Raw genomic sequence first — 23,071 nt, 5'->3', positions numbered from 1 at the left:
GAATGGCTAAACAAATTGTGGTGTGTGATTGTAATAGACTATCACTGTGCTGTAAGAAATGATGTGTGTGATGGATACAGAGAAGCATGGAAAGACCTATGTGAACTGATGCAGAGTGAAGGAAGCAGACAAGAAAATTATCTACACAGTAACAACATAAATGGAAAGAATGACATACCAAAAAATGAAAAGTAAATGTAACAAAATTATAAAGATCCAACAGTACTTGAATAAAGAGAGATGAGAAGGCACCCCCAACACACCCTTTCAAGGAAGTGGGGGGTCCACAGGTAGTATACATTGCATAAGTTTTTTGGGACTTCAATCAGTTGAGCTGACTCTTTTTTCTTCCTCTCCAAAAAATACTATTTGTCATATGGGATGGCTCTCCAGGAAGGGAAGGGAAGGGAAGGGAAGGGAAGGGAAGGGAAGGGAAGGGAAGGGAAGGGAAGGGAAGGGAAGGGAAGGGAAGGGAAGGGAAGGGAAGGGAAGGGAAGGGAAGGGAAGGGAAGGGAAGGGAAGGGATACTATGGTGATATAAGAAAGAATGTCAATAAAAACTTATTTTAAAAAGTACATAAAACAAAAGGAAGTTCAGAAGAAACGAAGTGGACAGTTATGTTAGTATCTTGTTAAATTTTATATACTTTTTATTAAAAAACAAACTATAAGTAATAATTCACTGTTTCATATAAGATTTTTGGTTTGATTTTGGATGTTTGAATGTGCTTGTTAGTAAGCACATAGTAAGCTAGAAAGCCCAAAGTTAAAAAAAATTAAAAGCACTGTACTGGGAGGCAGGAGACCTGGGTTCTAGGTCTGACCCTGCCACTGACTGCGTGACCTTGGGAGAAGTCATTTCTCCCCTTGGCCTCAGTTTCCCCATCAGCTCCCATGGATTCAGTTAACATCTCCATGCTGATGATTCCACATCTACCTGTCCTGCCCCAACCTCTCTGCTGACCTCCAGTCTCCCATAGTTAGTTACCTGCTTTTCAGACATCTAGAATTGGATGTCCAGTAGATGTCCAGTAGGATGTCCAGTAGTCTTAAACTCAGCATGTCCAAAAGATTATCTTTCCCCCTAAATGCTCTCCTCTTCATAACCTATCTATTCCTGTCCAGGGCAGCCCCCTCCTCCTGGTCCCTTAGGCTCACCCCTCAGGAGCTGTCCTGGGTCCTCACTGTCTCTCACACTCCCCATACCCAAGCTGGGGCCAAAGCCTGTCAGTTTCACCTTCTCCGGTCTGATGCTGCCACACCCTGGTCCAGGCCACATCACCTCACACCTGGACTATGCATGGCTGCTGGGAGTCTGCCTGCCTCCAGTCTCTCCCCACTCCAGTCCATCCTCCTTTCAGGCATGAAACTGATCTTTCTGAAATGTAGGCCTAATCATCTCACTCCCCTGCTCAATAAACTCCAGGGGCTCCCTATTGCTTCTAGGACCAATGATAATACTAACTGCTAGCATTTATATACCCCCCTCAGTGTGCCAGGCACTGTGCTAAGCACTTTACAAATATACCTCATTTTGATCCTCACAGCTGCCCTGGGAGGTAGATGCTATTATTAATTATCCCCATTTCACAGTTGAGGAAACTGAGTAAACAGAGTGACTTGCTCAAGGTCATACAACAAAATTTGAACTCACCTCTTCCTGATTCCAGACGCAGTGCTCTATCCACCATGCTACCTAGATGCCTCTAAATTGGATAAAAGAACCTTTTGTTTGGCATTTAAAGCCCTTCATAAATGGCCACCTCCCTCCTTTCTGGTCTTCTTACACTTTGCTCCCCGTCACCACCTCTACAATCCAGTGATGCTGGTTTCCTTGCTGTTCCTGACGCAAGACATGCCAAGTCTTTTTGCTGGCTGTTTCCCATGCCTGGCCCCCTGTCCCCTCATCTCTGCCTCCTGGCTTCCTTCAAGTCCCAGCTGAAGCCCCATTCTCTACAGGAAGCCTCTCCCAATCCCACTTAAATCTAGTGCTTTAATCTCCAATTTATCCTGTTTGCAGATATACTTTACATATTATCTCCCCCATTAGCCTGTGAGCCCCTAGAGAGCAGGTACTGTCTTTTGGCTTTCTTTGTATCACCAGCTCTTAGCCCAAGGTCAGCACAAGGGGCTTCATAAATGTTTATTGACAGATTGACTGGTCATGTGGTCTTATGACTAGATCACCATTCCCCGCTCAGAGATCTGGGTTCCCCACTGTCCTCTCATATGGATGGAAGGAAAAGGCCAATGGAGGGTGGCACACCAGAACATAATGGAGCTTTCCCTAACCACCCTGAGAAGACTCAGGTCTCTCCTCTGGAAAATGAGGGGCCGGACCGAATGATCCCTGAGTCCTTTCCAGTTCCGGCTTGATGATGCTTGCTATAAAGAGCAGGGGGCAGAAGAAGAGGAAATGGTGCCAACATAAAGGGCCGATGTGTGTGTGTGGATAAAAGAAAAAGGCAACCTTGAAAGGAGACACAAGCAGAGGGGGCTTCAGGACCACAGACAGGGGGATAACACAAATGAATACAATTACATTTTTTAAAAGCAAATGAAGAAAAGAACCCGAGGGGCAACTGTTGGGTGTTGGTCAACTTCAAAGTTTATTTCAGAGCACTTATTAAAAGAATGAATTAATGAATCGTGAAAAGCCTCAGCTAGTATTTTGTGGAGCTGGGGGTGGGGTGGGCAGTGACTTAGGGAAGGGGAGCTGTCCAGAACGGTGACTTCACCAGTGTGTGAAATTTCCATCATGGAAGCTTCCTCCACCAGTGCAGATCACTGACAGTCTTAGAGGGTGACCTGAGAGGGTCACTGAGGGGATTAAAGTGACTTGCCCACATGTCAGAGGCCACTTGGTCCCAAGGCTTCCTGATTCCCAGAGGCTGGACCTCTAGTCACTGTGTCGTGCTGCCCAAATGGGGATAGTTGTTTTGGACTGGATTGGTGTAGGGGACTCCTAGGGTGGAAATCCCCTCTACCAATGCAGGTTGGCACCTACTTGGCAACTGCCTGAATGGGATGTGGATCCAGGCCTTACTGATGACAAGACCAGTGTCCCATCCACACTTCAACTTCAGGGCCAAGGGGGTGCAGGGTTGAAAAATCGAGCAAATCCTTGAAGACAGGAGAAGGGTTCTGTTGCCTATCCATCCCCAGGGCTCCTCCTTCCTGACATCCCTTGCTGCCCAGAGAGATTGGGTTTGTATGCAGCCCTGAAAACAGGAGGCATGCCTGTGCTATAGACACCGAAAGCCACTGTCTGATGGAATTACAGCTGTAAATGTAAGGATCGATCAGAGCTGTGCCGAGTTCCTTCAAAGAGTTGGCTTTGGGAGAAGCCAGATGCCTGAGGAGTGTGATTCAGTGACCTGAGAGGGTCTGCTGGCAGGGGGTCTACAATCCCACCCTAGGAGAGTCACTGAGGTGGTATGGCAGAAGAGAAAGAATCCTGGATGAAAGGCACAAGAGCTGAGTTCAGCTCCTACCTCTGACAGTAACCAGCTTGTGGGATCTCAGGTGAGTCACTCTTCTGGGAGGTAGTGGGTACAGGGGAAGGAGAACTGAATGTGAAGTCACAGGAGCTGAGTTTGAATCCTATCTCGGTCTCTTCCTACCTGTGCAACATTGGGCCAATCCTTTTCCCCTTCTCGGGGTCTCAGTTTCTTCATCTGTAGAATGAAGGTGACTTAGGGACTCCTAGCCTTTAATCTATGACCTTTTAAAAAAATTCAATTTATTGGGGTGAAAGAAGGACGTACATTACCAACTCTGTTATTCAATATGGTATAAGAAATGTTAGCTTTAGCAATAAGAGAAGAAAAAGAAATTGAGGGAATTAGAATAGCAAAGAAGAAACTAAGTTGTCACTCTTTGCAGATGATATGATGGTTTACTTAGAGAATCCTGGAGAATCAAGTAAAAAACTACTTGAAACAATAAATAACTTTGGCAAAGCTGCAGGATATAAAATAAACTCACATAAATCCTCGGCATTCCTATACATTACTGACAAAGCCCAACAGCAAGAGATGGAAAGAGAAATTCCATTCATAGGTACTGCAGACACTATAAAATATTTGGGAGTCTATCTGCCAAGACAAATCCAGGGCTTATATGAACATAATTATGAAACACTTCTTGCACAAATAAAGTCAGATCTAAATAAATGGAAAAATATCAGTTGCTCATGGTTAGGCCGAGCTAATATAATAAAAATGACAATTTTACCTAAATCTACTTACTTATTCAGTGCCATACCAACAGAACTATCAAAAATTATTTTACAGAGCTGGACAAAATAATAACAAAATTCATCTGGAAGAACAAGAGGTCCAGAATATCTAGGGTATTAATGAAAGGAAATGCTAGGGAAGGTGGCCTAGCCATACCAGATATTCAACTGTACTATAAAGCAGCAGTTATCAAAACTACCTGGTTCTGGCTAAGAAATAGAATGGTGGATCAGTGGAATAGGTTAGGCGCACAAGACACAGTAGTCAATGACTATAGTAATCTACTGTTTCATAAACCTAAAGACCCCAGCTTCTGGGATATGAACTCACTACTTAACAAAAAACTGCTGGGAAAACTGGAAAATAGTATGGCAGAAATTTTCAACCAAGTGTCCTTGAAGAGTTTGGCCTTTGTTTCCTTGATTAAATTAAGACTCCTTGATGACCTCCTTGCCTCAAGGGAAAACCTAGTTTACATGGGTTTGAGTGACATGTTTGTGACATCAGAGGCTTTTAGACCACGTGGGTTTAAGTCGCATTTTTGTGACGCTTTTAGATCCCATGGGTGAGTTGCATGTGTGACTCACCTTTGACCCTGAACAAGATATATAAACCCAGAGGCTGGTGTTCTCCCTTGGGGCTTTCACTCTTGGAAGTGTGTTGATGTTGTGACTCTGGGCAGCTGTAGTTAAGAGCCCCCCAGCTTGTAAACCCAGATGTTGGGACTTTGCTAAACCCTGGTAACTGTGCAGTGGGATTTGAATCAGACAAGGTCTGTCTGTTGATGTTTGTAATTTGTTTGTATTTGCTCTGAAGCTCAGGTTGCTGGCTTTTCCTCCTGAGCTAAGTGAATGATATTTGCATGTTGGATTGAAATAAGATTGTTAACCCCCCAACGTTACTTTCCTTAGTAAAGCAGATCAAAGAATCTGTGCTGGCAGCATTCTTGTTGTTGGGCTTGTGTTGGTCTTTCACCCCCACAGCAGCTGCTAGCCAAATTGTTGCAACAGGCATAGACCAATATCTTATACCACATACCAAAATAAAGTTAAAACAGATTCATCATCTAGGTAAAAAGGAAGCAAATTAGGAGAGCAAGAGATAGTTTACCTGTCAGATCTATGGAGAATGGAGGAATTTATGAGCAAACAAGAGTTAGAAAACATTATGAAATACAAAACGGATAATTTTGATTACATTAAATTGAAAAGTTTTTGCACAAAGCCAATGCAACTAAGATTAAAAGAGAAGCAGAAAGCTAGGAAAGAATTTTCACAACCCAGTGTCTCTGATAAAGGCCTCATTTCTAAAACATATAGAGAACTGAGTAAAATGTATAAGAATATAAGTCATTGCCCAGTTGATAAATGGTCCAAGGATATGAACAGGCAGTTTTCAGAGGAAGAAATTAAGGTTATCTATAGTCACATGAAAAAATGCTCTAAATCAATATTGATTAGAGAAATGCAAATTAAAACAACTGTGAGGCACCACCTCACACCTATCAGGTTGGCTAACATGACAAGACAGGAAAATTCTAAATGCTGGAGAAGATGTGGGAAAATTGGAACACTACTGCATTGTTGGTGGAGTTGTGAACTGATCTGGAGAGCAATTTGGAATTATGCCCAAAGGGCTATAAAAATGTGCATACCCTTTGACCCAGCAATACCATCTCTATGTCTGTAGCCCAAAGAGATCATTAAAAAATGGGGAAAGGACCCACATGTACAAAATGTTTACAGCAGCAATTTTTGTGGTGGCCAAGAACTGGAAATTGAGGGGATGTCCATCAATTGGGGAATGGCTGAACAAGTTGTGGAATATGAATGTAGTGGAATACCATTTTGCTATAAGAAATGATGAGCAGCTGGACTTCAGAAAAACCTGGAAAGACTTGTATGAACTGATGCTGAGTGAAGTGAGCAGAACCAGGAGACCATTGTACACAGTAACAGCCACAGTGTGTGATGACTGACTTTGATGGACTTAGCTCTCCTCAGCAATGCAAGGACCTAAAACAATTTGAAAAGACTCATGATGGAAAATGCCATCCACAGCCAGAGAAAGAAATATGGAGTTTGAATACAGAGCAAAGCAGACTATTTGCTCTCTTTTTTGTTTTGTTTTTTTGTTCTCGTGGTTCCTCCCATATGTTTTAATTCTCCTATACAACATGACTAATGTGAAAATATGTTTAATAAGAATCTATATGTAGAGCCTATATCAGATTTCAGGCTGTCTTGGGGAGGGGGGAGGGAAGGGAGGTGGAGAAAATTTAAAACTTATGGATGTGAGTGTTGAAAACTAAAAATAATTTGCAAAAAAAATTTTAATTTATTTTTTGTTACATTTTAATTTTCAAATTGTCTCCCTCCCTCCCCACCCCACACTAGAGAAGACCACCATTTGACACAGATGCATATATATACACACATATACATATATACACACATATGTATGTGTATATATATGTATATGTATGTAAATATATACATATGTAAAACCACACTATATATACTGCTATTTATCAGTTCTTTCTCTGGAGGTAGATAGCATCTTCCTTCATAGGTCCTTTGTATTTCAGTACTTATAATACTCAGAATAATTTAGCTGTTCACAGTCACTCTTCAAACAATATGGCAGTTACTATACATAATATTTTCTTGGTTCTGCTCATTTCACACTTCATTATTTCATGAAAATCTTTCCATGTTTTTCTAACATCGAACAGCTCATCATCTCTTGTAGCACAGTAGAATTCCATCACAACTATATGCCACAACTTGTTCAGCCATTCCCCAATTGATGGGCATCCCTAACATTTCCAGCTCTTTGCCACCACAAAGACAGCTGCTGTAAACATTTTAGAACATATACTTTCTTTTGCTTTTTCCCTGATCACCTTGAGAAATAGGCTTAAGAATGCTATTCCTGGGTCCAAGCGTATACTCAGTTTTATAACTCTTTGGGCCTAATTCCAGATTGCTCTCCAAATCGTTAGATAAGTTTATGGTTCCACCAACAGTGTATTAGTGTCCCAGTTTTTCCATACCTCCTCCAATATTTGTCTTTTTCCTTTTCTATCATTTTAGCTAATCTGATAGGCATGAGATGGTATCTCAAAGTGTAATGGTAATCAGGGCAGGATTTTTTGCTGTCCTTCTCTTTAGGGATGCTAAGGCAACCAAGTGACTTTAGTGAGTCTGGCCTTTGTTTGAATGGGGCAGGTAAAGTGGGGTCTTCTGTCTTGGAATGCTTCTCTGCACTGGGATGGTTGGGAGTCGTTAATGTGTATATGATGTGGTACTGGTGATTAGAGAGCTTTCCCACACCCTAAATGCTAAGTTGGCCCCAGCCCTCAGGGTCCTGAACAAGGTATATATACTGGAAGGTTAGTGTTTGACTTTGGCAGCACACTCATTGAAAGGGTGACAAGACTGTGGGCAAGCCAGTGAAATAGCACCCCCCACCAGCTTTGATAACCCAGACAGATGTTGGTGCTTCTCTGGTAACTACATATTGCTGTGGATAGACAGGTTTGTGTTATTTGCTCTGTTTATAATGTATGCTTATAATTTCTGTTTGTATTTGCCCTGAAGTTCAGGGGGCTGATCTTTTCTCCCAAACTAAGTGAATGATATATGTATGTTTGATTAAAGTGAGATTGCTAACCCCTTAAAGTTGCTTTCCTTAGAAAAGCAGATCAAAGAACATGTGCTAGCAGCCTTCCTGTGTGCTGGTGTTACTGGTCTTTCACCCCCAAAACAGCTGCTAGCAACATTGTTGCTGCACAAAATTGTCTTAATTTGCAATTCTCTAATTAATAATGATTTGTTTTAGAGCATTTTTCATATGACTATACATAGCTTTGATTTCTTCATTGAAAAACTGCTTGGTTTTATCCTTTACCAATTAGGGAATGACATTTTTAACAGATTTGACAAAGTTCTTCCTATATTGAGATATGAGACTTGTAGCCAAGAAACTATCTATAAAAATTTTCCCCCAATTTTGATTTCTTCCTAATCTTGGCTACATTGGTTTTATTTGTACAAACTCTTTATAATTTAATGTAATCAAAATTATCCACTTTACATCTCACAATGCTCTCTCTTTTGTTTATTCATATATTATTCTCCTATCCATAAATCTAATAGGTAATATGTTCCGTATTCTTCTAATTTACTTTTAATATCTCCCTTTATATCTAGGACATGTATTCATTTTGAATTTATCTTGGCAAATGGTGTAAGATGCTGGTCCATACCCAATTTCTTCCAAACTGCTTTCCAATTTTCCCAACAATTTTTACCAAGTAGTGAATTCTTATCTCAAAAGCTTAAATCTTTTCATTTGTCAAACACAAGGTTACTCTAATCATTTACTGCTGTGTATTGTATGTCTGCTCTGTTCCACTGATCCAGCTAGTACCATACAGTTTTGATAATTACTGACTTATAATATAGTTTAAGATTTGGTACTGCTAAACTTCCTTCCTTTACATTTTTTTCATTAATTCCTTTAATATTCTTTACTTTTTGTTCTCCCAAATGAATTCTGGTTTTATTCTGGCTCAGTAAAATCATTTTTTTGGTAATTTAATTGGGAGGGAATTGAATAAGTAGATTAGTTTAGGTAGAATTGTCATTTTTATCATATTGGTTCTGCCCACTCATGACAATGAATATTTCTCCAATTATTCGAATCTGATTCCATTTGTATAGCAAATGTTTTATAATTATGTTTGTCTAGTTTCTGGGTTTATCTTGGCACATATACTCTCAAGTATTTTATATTGACTACAGTTGTTTTAAAAGGGGTATCTCTTAGTGTCTCTTCTTGCAGGGTTTTGTTGGTGATAAATAGAAGTGATGATGATTAATGTGGGTTTATTTTCTATTATCTGTAATTATTGATTATTTCAATTAGCTTTTTAGTTGGATCTCTAGGATTTTCTAAGTATATTGCGTCGTCCTCCCATTTCTTTTTCTTCTTTTATTGCTATTGCTAGCATTTCTAATACAATATTGAATTAATATTGGTTATAATGGGCATCCTCATTTCACTCGATCTTATCAGGAAGGCTTCTAGTTTATCCCCATTGCAAATAACGCTTGCTGATGGCTTTAGATAAATGCTCTTTATCATTTTAGGGAAAAATTCATTTAAACCTATGCTTTCAAGAGTGTTTAATAGGAGTGAGTGTTGAATTTTGTAAAAAAAAATAAAATAAAATAAAACCTTCTTCTACATCTATTGATATAATCATATGATTTTTGTTACTTTTGTAATTGTAATCAATATGTTAATAGTTTTCTTTACGTTAAACCATCCCTACACTTCTGGTATAACTCTCACTTGGTCACAATGTGTAATCTTGGTGATATATTATGACAGTCTCCTAGCTAGGATTTTATTTAGAATTTTCTCATCCACGATCCCATTAGTGAAATTGGTCTATAATTTTCTTTCTCTGTTTTTACTCTTCCTAGTTTAGGTATCAGCACCATATTTGTTTCATAAAAGAAATTTGATAGGATTCCTTCTTTGCCCATTAGTCTAAACAATTTATTTAATATTAGAATTAGTAGATCTTTAGATGTTTGGTACAATTCATTTATAAATCCTTCTGGGCCTGATGCTTTTTGTTAGGAAGCTCAATTATGACCTGCTTAATTGCTTTTTCTGAAATAGGTTTATTTAGATGTTCTATTTTCTTTTCTGTTAATCTAGGCAGTTTATATTTTTCTAAGTATTCTTCCATTTCACTTAAATTGTTCAATTTATTGACCTATAATTGGGCAAAATAACTCCTCATAATTGCTTTGACTTCTGCATGATTGGTGACATATTCACACTTTTCATTTTTTACGCAAGCTATTTGGCTTTCTTCTGACCCTTTTTAAATCATATTAACCAATGGTTTAGTCTATTTTATTGTTGTTTTCATAAAACCAATTCCAAGTTTTACTTATGAATGTAATAGTTTTCTTACAGTCAACTTTATTAATCTCACCTTTAATTTTTAGGGTTTCCAATTTGGTGTTTAATTGGGGATTTTTAATTTGTTCTTTCTCTAGCTTTCTTTTTTCATTGTATACCCAATTCGTTGGACTTTTCTTTCTCTGTTTTATTGATGTAAGCATTTAGAGATACATGTTTTCCTCTGATTACCGCTTTTGCTGCATCCCATAGACTTTAGCATGTTGTCTCATTACTCTGTTTAATAAAAATATTTCTTGTTTCTGTGACTTGTTCTTTAACTCACTCATTCTTTAAGATTAGGTTATTTATTGTTCCCATGGTCCCTTATTAAATATAATTTTATTTCATTATGATCTAAATGCTTTCCTGCATTTAACTATAAAGTTTTTAGGCCCTAATATAGGATCAATTTTTGTAAAGGTGCCATGTACCACCGAGAAAAAGTTAGATTCTATTCCCATTCAGTTCTCTCCATCATATCTAGCTTATCTAAAATTCTATTCATCTCCTTGATTTCTTTCTTATTTATTTTTTGGGTAGATTTATCTAGTTCGAAGAGGGGAAGGTTAAAATCCCACACTATTACAGTTTTGTTATTTCCACCTGTAATTCATTTAGCTTCCCCTTTAAAAATTTGGATACTGTAGTATTTGGTACATATAGGTTTAATACTGATACTACTTCACTATCTATAGTACCTTTTCTCATAATGTAGTTTAGCTATTTATTTCTTTTCATTAAATCTATTTTAACTTTAATTTTGTTTGCAATGATGATTTCTACCCCCAGTTTTGTTTTGTTTCTGTTTTTTTGCATTTGCTAGAGCATAATAAATTTAACTCCAGCCCTTTATTTTTACTCTGTTGTATCTCTTTTAATCCCTTTTATGAGTGAGCTCATTTCATTCATACTCAAAGTTATAATTACTGGTTGTGTATTTCCTTCCATGCTCTTTTCTTCCTATTTATCCTTCTCTCCCTCTCTTTTTACCCTATCCCTCCTCAGATGTCTAATTTACTTCTGACCATTGCCTCCCTAATCTTCACACCTTCTAAAATCCCTCCCTTACACTCTCCCCTTGCCCTTCTATTCCTTCATCTTCCTACCCTACTAAGTGCCCCTCCTTTAGCCTCTCCCCATCACCCTCTTATTTCTCTGTAAGTTAAGAAAACTTTTATCCCCTTCGAGATATGTTAGTCCTTCTTTAGCCCAGTTCTAATAAGAACAAAATTCTAGCACTACCAGCCCTCCACTCCCCCTGCCCTCCATTGAAATAGTTCTTTCATTCATCCCTCATTTGTATGAGGTAATTGCTCCACTTTACCTCTCCCTATCCAATTTTATTCTTTAGGATCATCCCATCATCATCAATTCAACACCAAGCTTTCTATCTACGTATGCACTTTCAAAATTACAGTAGTAAAGATAACATTCTTAAGAGTTGCAGACAGTGTTTTCCCACATAAGAAGTAAATATTTTGGCCTATATGAACATAATTACAAAACACTGTTCACACAAATAAAGTCAGATCTAGATAAATGGAAAAATATCAGTTGCTCATGGTTAGGCCGAGCTAATATAATAAAAATGACAATTTTACCTAAATTAATCTATCTATTCAGTGCCATACCAATCGAACTACCAAAAAATTATTTTACTGAGCTGGACAAAATAATAACAAAATTCATCTGGAAGAACAAGAGGTCTAGAATATCTAGGGAATTAATGAAAAGAAATGCTACGGAAGGTGGCCTAGATATTAAACCAGATATTAAACTGTACTACAGAGCAGCAGTCATCAAAACTACCTGGTACTGGCGAAGAAACAGAGTGGTGGATCAGTGGAATAGGTTAGGTATACAAGACCCAGTACTCAACAACTATAGCAATCTACTCTTTGATAAACCCAAAGAATCCAACTTCTGGGCTAAAAATTCACTATTTCATTAAAACTGCTGGGAAAATTGGAAAATGGTAGGGCAGAAACTGGGCATAGACCAATATCTTACACCAGACACCAAAATAAAGTCAAAATGGGTTCATGATTTAGGAGTAAAGGCTGATACTATAAGCAATTTGGGAGAGCAAGGAATAGTTTACCTATCAGATTTATGGAAAAGAAAAGAATTCATGACCCAACAAGAGATAGAGAGCATTACAAAATGCAAAGTGGATAACTTTGATTATGTTAAATTGAAAAGTTTCTGTATAAAAAAAGCCAATGCAACAAAGATTAGGAGGCAAGCAGAAAATTGGAAGAAAATCTTTGCGACTACTATCTCTGATAACCTTCATCTCTAAAATATACAGGAAACTGAGCCAAATTTATAGGAATACAAGTCATTCCCCAATTGAGAAATGGTCAAAGGATATGAACAGGCAGTTTTCAGAAGAAGAAATTAAAGCTATCTATAGGCATATGAAAAAATTCTCTAAATCACTGCTGATTAGAGAAAGACAAATCAAAACAACTCTTATGTACCACATCTCTCCTGTCAGATTGGCTAAAATGACAAAACAGGAAAATGATAAATGCTGGAGAGGATGTGGGAAAATTGGAACACTGTTACACTACTGATGGAGTTTTGAACTGATCCAGCCATTCTGGAGAGCAATTTGGAAGTAGGCCCTAAGGGCTATAAAAATGTTCATACCCTTTAACCCAGCAATGCCACTTCTAGGGTTGTACCCCAAAGAGATCATACAAGTGGGAAAAGGACCCATATGTACACAAATATTTATAGCAGCTCTTTTTGTAGTAGCAAAGAATTGGAAATCAAGGGGATGCCCATCAATTGGGAAATGGCTGAACAAGTTGTGGCATATGAAGGTAATGGAATACTACTGTGCTATAAGAAATGGGGAAGATACAGACTTCATAATAACCTGGAAAAACCTACATGATATAATGCTAAGTGAGCAGAGCAGAACTAGGACAACATTATACACAACCACAGATATATGGATTCTGTGATGACTATCCTTCATAGACTTAGCTCTTCTCAGCAATACAAGGTTCAAAGACAACTCCAAAGGACTCATGAGGGAGAGAGATATCTACATCCAGAGAAAGAACTACAGAGATTGAATGCAGATTGAGGCAAACTGTTTGCTCTCCTTTTTCTTTCTTTTGTTTTTTTCTCTCTTTTGGTTTTGGTTTTGGTTTTTGGGGTTTTTTTTTTGGTTTTGTTTCTTCTTTCTCATGATTCATTCCATTGGTAATAATTCTTCTTTACAACTTGGGAAAAAAGAAATAAATAGTTTGACCTTACTAAATCCCTTATAATTGGTCTTTTATGTTTACCTTCTTATGTTTCTTCTGATTCTTATAGATCAAATTTTCTGTTCAGTTCTGGTCTTTTCCACATGAATACCTGAAAGTACTTTAATTCATTAAATATCCAATTTTTCCATGCAGGATTGCACTCAGCTTTGCTGGGGAAATTATTCTTTATTGCAAACCCAGCTCTTGTGCTCTTCAGAATACCATGTTCCATGCCCTCCAGTCTTTTAATGTAGAAGCTGCTAGATCTTGTGTTATCCTTACTTGTAGTTCCACAGTATTTAAATTGTTTCTTTCTAATTGCTTGTAGTACTTTCTCCTTAACCTGAGAACTTGGACACTTAGTTATAATGCTCCTTATGAAGAGGTCAGGAAGCCACATGTTTTAGGGGTGCTTGAGACCCCAAAATACCAACACACTGGGTCCTGCTCGAATGAATTCGACTCAAGCCTTCTCACAGCCAGAGAGAGACAAAGCTTATTACAGGTTTGCCATATTGGGTTGTCTTAAGAAATCTCACCCTTTGTGACATGTTTTCACAAGTGGGCCAGATTCCATCTGAGGCAGATGGAATCTGAGCACCTTCATGGAGGCAAGATGAAACTTATATATACAAAGATTGTGGGAGGGATCTATGGTGGTCCTGAGGTGATGGGAGGAGGAGTTTAGGGAGGGTCTTGAGGAGGAGTCTAAGGAGGAGCTTTATGGGACTGGGATGAGGTCAGACTCCAAGAACCAAGAGAATGAATTAAGGGTGGGAAGTAGCTGAAGGCTACCTGGAGATAACAAGCAATGTAGGGCTGGCTAGTTTAATGTTAACAGATTTGGGCATAGACTCTTTGCCAAGCGAACTAGCCAGACAATGGAGGGCTAGGGTAGGTTAGAATAACCTAGCCTAGAGATTTGAGCCTAGCAATAAGGAAAGGCTTATGGCTTCAGGCAAATGCCTCACCTAGTGGGAAAATTCAAGGGGAGTTCAAGGGGGTTCCCACAATCTAAACCTCCCTACTATGACTTTTCATCTTGGGATCACTTTCACATAGTGATCAGTGGACTTTTTCAATTTCTATTTTACCCTCTAGTTCTAAAATTTCAGGATAATTTTCCTTAATAATTTCTTGAAGTATCGTGTCCAGACTCTTTTTTTGGTCATAACTTTCAGATATTCCAACAATTCTTCTATTGTCTCTCCTCAATTTGTTTTCCAGGCCAGTTGTTTATGTAAGGAGATATTTCACGTTCTCTTCTATTTTTTCATTCTTTTGATTTTGTTTTATTATTTCTCAGTGTCTCATAAAGTCATTAGCTTCCCCTTGCCCAATCCTAATTTTTAAGGAGTTTTTTTCTTCTGTAAGTTTTTGGGTCTCTTTTTCCAATTGGTTCACTTTCTTTTCAGAATTTTCTCAATTTTCTTGTGATAATCATTTAATAGCAAATTAGTAACTTGAATAAGGGCCAGCCCCTGAACTAATCAACCAGAAGAAGAACCTGGACCTAAAAGCTTCTTTGTTCTCTGAGCAAACTCGGAAAATACCTCTGACTATGTCAGCAAGGCCAGATCAGGCCAATTTAAGAGCCTTCTTTCCTCCTGTCTGTGGCCATTAAGGATGAGACCTTTAACCCGAGAAACTCTCTTAAATAATGTGACTTTTTCTTACCTTAATATTTTATGGGCATATACTATGTTATGGCATGCTAATGGTAAATTAAACACAGAGATGCTAGGTTGTAATTTCAATTGACACTTTGTCAACTCTCTTATCTTATTGTATTTACAACGTATTCAATTAAGAAAACTCCTTTTTTTGTATCATAGTTAAACATACATGGGGATGATAAAGTTGAAATAAAGCCGGCATGCTGAGTTGGGACTAAAAATGTATTTAAACCTTCTCATTCTTTTGTTCAGACAGTCAGAACTTAAGCTCTGGCTCCGCTAGCTTTAAGGGAATAAACATCATGAATTTACGTATCACCTAGCCTGGTGGCCTTCTTTAACCAAACCTTCAGGTCAGCACTTGCTTTGCTCTTTTTTTCCCTAATTTTTCCTCAGCCTCTTTTGATTTTAAAAGTCACTTTTAAGCTCTTCCAAGAACTCTTTTTGGGCTTGTGACCATTTTACATTTTTCTTTGTCATAGAAGGAGCTATTCTGACTTTATTTTCTTCCGAGTTTGAACCCAGATCTTCTGCATCCCCTTGGGAGCTATCCATGGTCAGGTTCTTTCTCTTTTACTTACAAGGCAGGGTGCGTTTTAAAGTAGCTCATATCTTGGCTATTAACTTTAGTCAGAGGTGGGCTCCGCTCCCAGGGTGTAACAGATAATGTCTCAGGCTTCAGGCTTTTTGTGCTCTTGTTTTCTGAGCTGTCTCTGGGGGGCCTGACCTCCGGGCCTCTTCTCTGCCCTGAACCCTAACCAGGACCCCCAGCAACACTGTCCCCGCCAAAGTTCTGGCTCCCTGCAGTCCCTCCCATGGGTACAAGCTTCTGCTCACCTCTCACCCCAGACGGTGGGAGTGCCCACAGCCAGGGGCCCTCTGGGCTTACAATCATCAAGCATCAGCCCCACCCCTCCACCAGCTGCCCCTGGGCTTGATGGGGGTGGATTCCCTGGTCAGGTCAGACCCCGACCCAGGGGCCCAGGTTGGCCTAATTGCTTCTCCCGCCCCAGCCAGCTCAGGCTGAACCCTGCTTCGCCTAAATTGGAATTATCTCTGCTGCTGTAGAGTTCACCTGGAGGCGGTATTTCAATTGTTTGTGGGGGAATTGCACAGAGACAAGTAGTTTCTGGCTTTATTTGCCATCTTCCCGAAGCCTCTCCTAATCTATGCTCTTAAAGCGAGAGATTTTACACACGCGCGCGCGCGCGCACACACACACACACGCGCGCGCACACGCACACACACACGCACGCACGCGCGCACACACACACGCGCGCGCGCGCGCACACACACACACGCACGCACACCATTTCTAAAACCAGATGCCCTTTTTGATTTTAGATACATAGTTTCCACCCTCTGCCATTTTAAAAATACATCCATATTCCAAAAGATCTGTCATGCCCTCCATATCTGTACACCCAGCCCGGCACAGGTGCTGGCCCTTCCTGGGGGCTTTGTGGAGAGCCCACCCTCATGGAGGGAAGCGTCTTCCTTAAGCTCCCTTGGCATTGCATGGATACATGGGAGAATGAGGATTGCCCCTACTTACGCCTCGCTGCAGCTGCAGAACCCCATCAGGTTGTCCGGCCCTAACTCTGTCTCCCTAACCCTAACCATTCCATGCCCGACCCAAACTCTGGATTTCACTCCTTATCCAAGCCTCACCTCCTCTTCCCATCATACAACTCTCTAATGCCACCCTTCCCTGGCAACACGGTCCAGTCCACTTGTGCCTACCAATGCCTGTCTCCTACTCTCCCTCCCCTTATACCAAAAGTGTGCTGTGGCTGGCCCTGCTTGGCACATCCCTGGTGGCTGGGTAATTAAGTAGTGACCAGGCAGCAGACCTGGAATCAGGAAGCCCTGAGGACAAATCTGGTTACTGCTCCTAGAACAGGGACTTAAATTCTGCCTCTGCCTCCCCAGCTATGAAGTAAGGATAATAGCAGCACCTGTCTCCCAGGGGTGTTCTAAGGATCAAACGAGATAATACGTGTACATTGCTGAGTGCAGTTTCTGGTACACAGCAGGTCCTTAATACACGCTTATTCCCCAACCCTCCTCTTCCCGTACATGTTCTTAGGATTTTTCTGTTGTTTCAGACACATCTGACTCTCTCTAACACCATTTGGTGTTTTCTTGGCAGATACTGGAGTGGTTTGCTATTTCCTTCTCCAGCTCATTTTACAGATGGGGAAACTGAGGCAGTTTTCAGTGACTGAGGCAGGGTTCAGTGACTTGGCCAGGGTCACACAGCTAAGGAGTGTCTGAGGCTGGATTTGAACTCACAAAGACTCACCCTCCTTACTCCAGGCCTGGCTCTCTATCCACCGTACCGCCTAGCTGCCCTTTCCTTCACGAGGAGGACAGATCCTCTTTCAGAGGAAGCCTGGGCTACATGTGTCAAGGCAGGAATGGTCTGAGACACCAACGAGCCTGTCGCCCTTGAGACATGACCAAGAGCTTCCAACTCTGTGCTGGCTAATCCGTGTGCCCTGCGCATGTATTGGAAACAGTCAACACACCAGTGTCTTCACTGCTGAAAACTGGGGAAACCCTGGATATCTTTGCTGTTGGCAAATGCTCCTATGTGTCCACTTCTCATTTTTTTCTAGCCCAACAATGTGGAGCCTCTGGTATATTCATCCTGCCGTGAATAGAGTGTAGTGTATAATATATACAGTACTATATAGGGAATAGAGAGTTTAGTTCTGGGCCTAAAGTCAGGAAGATCTGGGTTCAAATTCTACCTCAGGCTAGCTGCATGACATGGAACCTCCTTGCCTCAGTTTACCACTATGTAAAATAGAGGGGTGGACTCAGTGGCACATAGGGTCTCTTCCATCTCTAAATCTATGATCCCAAGGGACTGTGGGCTCTATAAGGTTGTTCTAGGGGAGCAAAATCCCCAATAGGCACCATCAAGCTGGCAAGGCTTCCAACACTGGCCTTGCGAGTGGCATTCAAGGAAGTCCCCACATCCTGCAGACTCATTCTCCCTCCTTGGACACCTTCTGAAGCTGCCTACCAGGGAAGGAGAGCAGTGGCATTCCAATGTCCTCCCCTCATCGATGCCCCACCTGAACCTGCCCAAGCTCACACAGGCACCTCTACCCCTTCTAGACCTGCCAAGACAGCGCTCAGAAGCTGAACACCAAGGGATGCTGGGACACTCCCTGGGCTTCTTCCTGGGTGGTTACTGAATGCCCACTGGTCACCCCCTCCCCATCTCAGTGATTCGGTTCCCACTCTCAAGCTCTCCACTCTGCACTGTCCACTCTCTTATTCCTACCCCCTCCACATCTGCTCCCAAGCTGCCCTTTCTCCCATGGCCCTCCCTCCCCGTGCCCCAATCACTGTCACAAGCCCCACGTTCAGTCAGTCACCTGCTCTGCCTCCGCCTCCCTCTCTTCCTCTCACAGGACTCCAGCCTGGTTCAGGCCCCACCACCTCTGCCACTCTCTGATCCTCATCCACAGAGCCTCCAAAATCATCTTCCTAAGGCTCTGAAACCTTCAAGGGCCCCCTGCGGCCTCCAGGATAGCACGAGAGCCTTGGGGGCCTCCATCATCTGACTCCCTCATCCCTTTCCAGGCTTCTCTCACTTTACTTCTCACACGGCAGACAGTCCATCCAAACTGGACTGCGGGCTTTCCTCCAGACTCAGCGTTCTACCTCCCATCTCTAAGCATTTAAAAAGGCCATTCACTAGGACCAGAAGGAACCCCTTCCTCACCTCTCCCTGGCATCATCTCCCTCTGCCTTCATGACTCAGCTACCCTGCCTTTAGGCAGCCAGGTGGCTCAGTGGATAGACCACTGGGCCTGGAGGCAAGAAAACCTGAGTTCAAATCCAGACTGTGTGACCCTGGCCAAGTCATTTCACCATTGCCCACCTCAGCTTCCTCGTCTATAAACCATATTAACCTCCCAAGGTTGTATGAGGATCAAATGGGATGATATTTGTACTCCATAAATGCTTATGTCTTCTCTTCCTTCCCTTATCACCTGCCAATCTCCCTGCCTCAGATTCCTGTCCGTGCATCTGTCTCCCTAGCAAGCTGAACGGTCCTTGAAGGCAGAGACGCTGGCTTTGTTCTGCTTATCCCTTTGCGGGAGAGGCGGCCTTGGAGTCAGGAAAGCCCTTCACGCACAGTGTCGCACAGAAGACTCAAAGTGCCTGACAAGTTCCAGGCCTGCCTAGGGGAGAGCGTTTCCACACCAGGAGGTCCCTACCCAACAAAAGCCCCAGGGACTCATGTGACGTCTTGCCGGGTCTTCCCAAGCAGGCAGCCAGGCGGTGGCGGACAGAGGATGGACTTGAAGTCAAGGATCCCTGGCTTCAAATCCCCCCTCACAGACTTGCTGGCTGTGTCTCAGTTTTCTCATCTGCAGAATGGAGCCAGCTGCACTTACCGCCCAGGACGCACGGAATGATCAATCAAGAAAATCCGCACAAAGCGTGTTCCAAAACTTAAAGTGCTCTGTCAAAGTCCGCTAGGATTATTCTGGGCGGCGCGCATTAATTTGCACAAACTGAATCGTTTATGATTGATAGTCTGGTTGTATCGGGCTCATTAAGCACCAGGCCCTCCGCTGGCGGGGCTGGCAATGGCCATCTTCTCGTTTGCTGCCCAGGATGAGAAGGGACAGGCGTCAGCTACATCCCAGGGCCAGGGAGTCTTGGGCCAAGCATGATTTCTCTGAGATGAGACAGCCAGGGGGTCTGGGACCGGAGCAGGGACGTGAGGCAAGGTGCAGGGGAGGTGGGAGCGTCAGAGGGATGGGGGGAAGGGCAAAGGAAGCACAGGGAGAAGGGACAGATGGAGGAGAAGGAGCAAGGAATGAAGGGAGATGAGCGAGGATGTGGAGAGGGGCTAGCAGACCCGAGGGAGACGCTCCAGGCAGGAGAAAGGCAGACCTCCAGAGCTGAGAGCCCACCCAGCCCCCCCAACTCCAGACCCACTGTCACTGCGTAATCAATTTCATTTTCATTTTCTATTTGTCAAGTGAATAAGCATTTATTAAGCACCGACTGGGTACCGTGCCAAGCACTGGCAAAAACGTGGGCCCCCCGCCCTCAAAGAGCCCCCGGACTAATGCTGGAGACCATGCCCAAGGGACTGTGGAGACATGTGCAGGATAAAGTGGAGATTGTCACAGAGCGAAGGCACAAGCTTTAGGGAGGATTTGAAAAGGCTTCCTGAGAAGGCCGGTTTTAGCAGGGACTTGAAGGAAGCCAGGAAGGGCAGCAGGCAAAGGTGAGGAGAAAGAGAACGCTCCAGGCAGGGGGCACAGTCAGAGCAAATACCTGGAGTCCGGAGATGGAGCCAGAGGAAGAGGACCATCCAGGAAGCCAGTGTCACTGAATGCCAGAGGACGCAGAGGAAAGAAAGGGGCAAGAGGGCTGGAAAGGAAAGAAGAGACGAAGCTATGAGGGGCTGGAGAGGTCCAACAGATGAGTTTTACCTCTCTCTCCCCATTCTCTGTTTCTCCTCTCCTCTCTCTCTCTCTCTCTCTCTCTCTCTCTCTCTCTCTCTCTCTCTCTCTCTCTCCTCTCTCTCTCTCTCTCTCTCTCTTTCTCTGTCTCTCTCTCTCTGTGTGAGGCTTTGTATCTCAAGTCCACGGTGTCTCCCTGAGATTTTCTCCCCTGCCCCCAGGGTTGCCCAGGGCACCAGTCACTAGTCACCAGCTGTTTCTTAAGCACTTGTTCAGTCATTTCAGTCCCGCCTGACTCTTCCTGACCTCTTTTTTGGCCAAGATCCTGGACTGGTTTTCCATTTCCTTCTCCAGCTCATTTTATAGACAAGGAAACTGAGGCAAACAAAATAAAGTGACTTGCCCAGGGTCACACAGCTAGTAAGTGTCTGAGACTGGATTTGAACTCAGGTCTTCCTGACTCCAGGCCTGGTGCTCTATGTATTGTAGTACCACCTTGCTGCCCTATGAGGTGCCAAACTCTGTTTTTAACTGCTAAAAGAGGACACCAGTGATCAAGACCCTCTAAATCTGGGCACCCTGGTTTCCTCACCTTAGTCAAGACTCTCTGATCAAAAGGCAGACGTCATCATCATCGTCGTCGTCATCATCATCATCGTCATCATCCTTATTTAGTTAGAACTGGGGGGAGCCTCAGCAACCATCCAGCTCCGTGCTTCATTTTACGCTTGGGGAAGCTGAGGCCCGTATGGTGGCCATGACTCTGCTCAGAGCCCCCCAGAGAGGAAGCAGCGGCTGTGGGATGTGAGCCCCGGTGTTCTGGCTCCCAGTCCATGCTTCTTTCCAATGCTGCCAGGCTCATTTCTGGCCACACTTCAAAGTCCAAGGCAGATGTGACAGCAGGGGATAGAGGCAGCACAGTGTAGTGGGTAGGAAGAGCTCTTGGGGCCCTGACCTCACCTTCCTCTCCTGATGGCCCTCGGGCAGCCCCTGGCCCAGACCTCTCTGGTGCCTTCCCATGAGTGCTTTGGGCTCCAGTGGCTATCTGGGGGAAGACTGTAAGCCCCTGAAGGGCAGGGCCTGGTCTTAGCTCCCCTCTGCGTCTGTCACCCCACACCCAGGGGACGTGGAAGCATGGGCTGATGGACTATCTTCAGGCCCCAAAGAAGTGTCTGAGGGGGAATTCCCAGCTCTGCACCTGGGCCAAGGCCAGACACCACATAGATCTCCTTCCTTCCCCATTCCTGGGCCTTGGCCAAAGGTTCCGAGTCACGGTGGCTTCACAGGCAACTTGAGTTAAAGTGAAATAATAAAATACAGCCGCTGTCATTTTTCTCTGCCTTTAATAGATTGTCTAGAAAACATCCTAACATGAGGACTCAAGGACCCCTGACTACCATAGAGCCAGCACAGCTGGGTGGTACCACGGATAGGGTGCCAAGCCTAGAGCCAGGAAGACCTGGGTTCAAATCCAGCCTCAGACACTCGCTAGCTGTGAGACCCTGGGCGAGTCACTTGGCCTCTTTCCCTCAGTTTCCTCTTCTGTAAAGTAGGAATGATGAGAGCACGTCCCTCCCAGGCTTGCTGTGAGGAAAGCTCTTAGCCCAGCACCAGGCCATCGAAACACTGGCTGCGGTTCCTATGGAGGGCATGGCCACAGAGGGTCCGAACCCAGCCTCAGGAATATCTGAGAAGGACAAGGTTGGAGGTGGAGTTCGGACAGAAGGGGAAAAGTCACCGAATGTCTCTGTGGCTCCGGGGGCCAGGACGGGCACGGCCCATGAGCTCGGGACCTGCTAGGCCAGGGCTCGGACCCTCCAAGAGGCCGCCCAGCCTTTCTTCCTTGGAAAGGAGGGAGAGCAGCAGAGAGTGAGGTCACAGCTCCATTTCTCTTCAAGTCCCACGTCAAGGCCCTCTGTCATCCTTGATGGTTGCAATTCGTCCCTAAGCATGATGTTGCTGGGGGCAGGTGCTGGGGGCTGGGTGAGGGAAATGATTGGCCCCACAGTGGTGCAGTCAGCAGCCATCCAAGGTCTCCCAGAATTCTAGCCTGTCTGCTGCATTTGTCTGGGTCACTTTAAGAAAATGCCTTAAATTGACTTCTCCACCTGCATCCCTGCTCAGTGAAGTGCATCAGGGTGGATCTGTTTCCCCCAAAGCACTGAATGTGACTGGACAAGTACAGCTATCTTTGGGGGCAGAGGCAGAGATTCCGCCCAGAGCTAAATTATTTAGAAATCTCAAAGCCAAAGGCCCAAGAATCAAATATCTGGAAGGAAGTGTGAGCATAAAGCACTGAGGCCGTGCCTCCCCCAGGCCGCGCCTCCCCCAGGCCCACTGATTTTCCCCGGGCAGCTGGAGGGGTTTGATCTCAGGACTGATTTTCTATAATGCTCCACAGCTAAACACCCTGAAAGCTTGCTGTGACTGTCAGGACATCCGCCCTCGGTGGGGCC

This window comes from Trichosurus vulpecula, chromosome 6, assembly GCF_011100635.1.
Source record: "Trichosurus vulpecula isolate mTriVul1 chromosome 6, mTriVul1.pri, whole genome shotgun sequence".
NCBI classification, from domain to species: domain Eukaryota; kingdom Metazoa; phylum Chordata; class Mammalia; order Diprotodontia; family Phalangeridae; genus Trichosurus; species Trichosurus vulpecula.
The sequence above is the reverse complement of the archived record's forward strand: the minus strand, read 5'-3'. Positions refer to the sequence as shown.